Consider the following 4,588-nt stretch of genomic DNA (forward strand, 5'->3'; position numbering starts at 1 on the left):
CAGGAATGCAATGGTCTCGTTCCCTTGTCGGGACAGTCGTAAAAAAGAGATGTTTTACTCTTTAGCTTCGTGAAATGGCAGGAGAGACTGCAAGGGGAGAGAGGGAGCCAAGCGTACTCTTTTCGTCTCCAGAAGTTCAGTTTTGGCATTTTGGGAAAGCAGCGTACTGGAGTTCCTTCTCAAGAAGAGACAGCTGCGATAAAAGCCAACCGTGAGGAATGCAGTGGTGTGGGCCAAGCAGAGCAGAGCATTTGGGGAAGAGCTGCTGGCTGCTGACTGGTCTGGCTCCATGGTAAGACCCAGCCTAGAGATACAGAAGCTTAGGGCTCACCGAAAGTTTCTGCTGAAAGTACCTTTCAACAGAAAACACTGAGACTGACTGAAGTGACTCGTTTTGTGAGAAGTGGCTTCTGGCTTTGGGAAATGTTGTTTTTCATTAAACTACAGAGCATATGCAAAACAGTAACACATTGATTAGACTGCACTGTCACGGTGCCTTCCTAGAGCCTATTTTAGTTCTTGTGTTCACATTCTGTTCTCTGAGACGGGGAAAGTGTAGCGGGTCCTGAGAGATGCGGCTTGGTGCATGGAGCCACCTTGGACGAGGAAATGGGAGCACAAGTGTGTGAGCTCTGCTTCCATGTGGCAGAGCATCAATTTGATAACATTAAATACTTGAACTTTCTGGAATGTCTACCATTTTATGAAACCTCTCATTTTTGCCTTCCCCGCCCCCCAACCAAATATACAATTCCTCTTTGCCCCCCGTCATTTTAATGACAATGTTGTTGTCATTAAAATTTAGGTTGGGAAAGACATTTTGGCCTAGCCTTGTCAAATAAGTAGGTAAATACTGCAACTGCTCCAGGAGATAAATGAAAAGATGTGAGTTTGGTTTTGGTTTTTGTGAGAGGAGGGTGTTCATTTAGCAATAATGACCCCCAAAAATATCCTCTCAAGAAGCTGACAACTGCTCAGCACTCAGTTAAAGCAAACTGGAGCTTGCAGATTTCTTCAGGGGTAAGATGAAGGCCAGAGTAGCCATCTGACGAATTTCTGTCAGCAGAGCGGGATGCAGAAATAGGGAAGTGCCTGGCTTCCTATTTAGGTTTCAGGTTTAGGTTTTAGTTTAGGTGTTTTCCCTAAACGTCTGGCCAGTTACCGCCTTCCTGAGGGAAAGATGAGACTGGTAACTCCCAGTCCCTGTGCATAGCAATGCTGCTTCAAGTAGCAAATGTAAACTCCTTTCCTGAAATAGCCTTGGCTGTCCCCTGCGCCGGGGTTAGCCTGGAGGTCAGGCCATGGCCCTGAAGGACCCTGTGAGTGTGATTTAGAAGAGAGGCAGAGGAGTCATGTATTCAGATGCTATTTCAATGTTGAAAAAGTTATTTTCCCTTGATTCTCCAGCCAGATCTCCCTTATTTATGGTAATAGTGCTAAAATATGCCGGAAGAAGGAGGAACAACACTTGAGTAAGGGGATGGGATGCAAATAAACTATTCATAGTTGCCCTGACTAATGCTGTGCCAAAGCATAGCTATGCATGAAGCTGCCTTCTCCAGAGCTACTGGTGTGGCCCATGAGCAGGATTCCTGGTGCTTCGGGAGGGTTTAATATGAGGGCAGTGATGTGTTGGTGCATGGAGCCGATCGGGCCTGGTGGTGTGCTCCTGGAACTGAGCTGCCCTGGCTGCCCAGAGCACAGGGGAGCGCTGCAGGGTTAGCTCGGCTGGAGCCACCTCAACTCCAGCCACACAACTTAGTTCAGCAAAAGCCAAGCAGCCCTAGGAGCACAGCAGTAGTGTATCTGAGTTAACAACCCAGCTTTTTGCCTCTGTCTGGGAAGCATTTCTGCAAGCCTGTCCAGCAGAACTGAGAGCTGAGTGTTTATTTAAAATAAGTATTTTATTTAATTTGGCATTATCTTGACCACCCGTCCACTGAGGGAGGGTTGAATGTTTAGGATCCATTATACTTTGGGAAGCCTTAGTGGGATCTGCTCACGTGTGTGGAGATTCTCAGCATCTGCAGGATCACAACGTAAATTCCCAAGGTGAGGTTGAAGTAAATAGAACTTCCTGTTATGTGTAACTGGGTATGGGAGAAAGTGTTCAAGTAAAGAAAATTCGCACACATATTTGAATGGTTTTGATAAATCTTCCTGACATTGTGAAGAATTAAAATGTTATTGCTGGTTTAAATGTGAAATGTCTCCAAAGGCACATCAGTATTGTTTATAAGGTATAATTTATTTCTTTTAAAAAAACTATTAATCTAGGTAATACCGATCTCCAGGAACAAAAGGAGGCTATCAATTAGCAGAAGTAAATCTATCACAGAGTTTGCATTTCTACATTAAAAATTATATTGAGGGGGAGGCAAATTGTTTGTTCCTTGTGAATCAGACTTGGAGATACACAAAGATAAGTACATTCCTCGCCTCCCCACCATGTCGTCTGTAGCCTCTTTTGTTTGGGGTGTTTATCTGCAGAGAAGAAGGAAATCAAAAAGCATTAATGAAATTGAGTATGGTCTTTCATGGCTCAGCCAAATTTCTAATGAATAGATTTCTCTGGGCCAAAGCCAAGATCTGTGTATCATTTTGGACGGATAAGAGCTTTACAGTTGCATATCTGATTGCTGCCCTGGCATCTGTGGGAGGACAGAAACCTGAAATGTGTGAGTGGGGATCATCTGATTATTTATGGCATGGTAACAATGTGTATAAAGATATGATCCGACACCTATGTCAAAGTAATTCCTCTTGACTGACTTCAGGGAAAATGCATTGTAAATCCAGCCGCTCGGTGTGCTTGAGGATCTGATACAAAGGTAACTGCTGGGGAGGGATTTTGGGGGCTGTCAGACTCTTTATTTTACAGGCAGGCTGATTTTCCCTGGTTTTAATTCATTTCAGAAAAGTCTTTTTTAGAGAAACAAGCAAAAACCAACACTCCTCCTTTCCCTTCCCTTTCCCAAGGCAGCCCTCTGTATGTGGGAAATACCATGTTATTGTCTTAAATTAGCAGGATGCATCCAGAAACAGCATTTGTAGCTTCTTAATTTTTTTTTTAATAAAGTTCATTTTACCACAAAGTACGTCATTGCTGAAACTGAATTTTTGTAAGACGCTTCATCTTTACCAACTTTCCTACCGCCAAATACTGAAACTGCTATTTTTAAAATGCTTTTAGAAGTGTGTCATGTGTGTTGTTTTTTTTTAAAGCCACAGCTATCAGAGTTTCTTGATTTATTGTTATCATGGCTATGGCAGCGATACAGATGCATTTTAAGTACTCAGACAGGGATGAAAATGGCCTTAACTGTTGCCATGAATGTCTGGCTGCTTCTTCATTGTATAGTGATGGTTGTGCAAAAAGGGGCACAGGGGTTTATTAATTATTCAGAGCCAAATCTGTTTATCTGGAAGAAGTATGTATAGAGTTGGACTGAAAGTGGTGCTTTCACTGCCTGCAGTTGCCGACCTGGGTAACTAAAGCCCTTACGGCCACCAGTGCTTCCAGTCTCCTGATCCTGCGGCAGAGAAATTTGAGCCCGTTTGATGGATGTGATTGAGAAAAGAGTCCAAACGACTTCCCGGGGCGATAGGTGGCATATGTGACAGCACTGGGTGCTGGATACAGCTGATGTTGTCCTCATCCAGAATCTCAGCAGAAAGTGGTCATCCTTTCTGAAGTGGGTGAAATTTTCCCCACAGAGACTGCGTGACTTTCAGTATTTTGTTTCTTTTCGTTCTCCATGAAGTGCAAACTCTTAATTATAAAGACTGGGATACTTGAGGAATGCGCCTCCCAAATTAGGAAGCTTTGGTTTCTTATGGAAAACCCACATCCGAGCCATTGGTGAAATATAGCAACCCAGGAGAATAAAAGGCTTACCAGGGTTTGAAAAACCTCCATTTCCATAAATATGCCGAGACATCTGTTCCAGTCATGAGTGACCTGCTGGTTTAAATCATCAGCGGGGGAAACTTGTAGTCGATCAGCATGGCCTGCAGTAGCAGGTGCTGCTTTAGGCAACAGAAATTACTGGAGAGGTTTTCGATGAACAAAGCCCTTTCTGCTTGCCAAGAAGAGACATACGGGAAATTGAAACAAACGGCGCACGCCTACGGTCTTTCGTTTGTGATATGCAAAGAGAGGGCAGCGTGTGCCTCTGCATCCAAATCTTTACATGGTTATAGTTACAGGTATGGTGTGGCTGATATAGCTGTGAAGTTTATGTCTGAGAAGTACTTACGGCGTTTCAAACCAGGCTGCTTAAGTCAGATTCCCAAACAGAAATGAATCATCAAGATTTAATGGAAAACGTTCAAAACAAATTTATCATCTAAAAAACCAATGTTTTTATTAGCGGAGTATGTGCCCAAAATAGTAATGTAAAACTGTCATCTTAAAGGTTACGATTACTTAAGTGAATAATTGACGTTTAATTCTTGCTCACCGTTAATCAGCAGAGACTATGACTTTATATAATGCCAGGATATTTGTATTGCTTGTTGGCACAAGGTATATGGCATTCACTCTCTTTTTTTTCTCTCTCTTTACTCCTTCTCCCTGCCCTCTTTC

This window comes from Mesitornis unicolor, unplaced genomic scaffold, assembly GCF_000695765.1.
Source record: "Mesitornis unicolor isolate BGI_N332 unplaced genomic scaffold, ASM69576v1 scaffold9398, whole genome shotgun sequence".
Lineage (NCBI taxonomy): Eukaryota > Metazoa > Chordata > Aves > Mesitornithiformes > Mesitornithidae > Mesitornis > Mesitornis unicolor.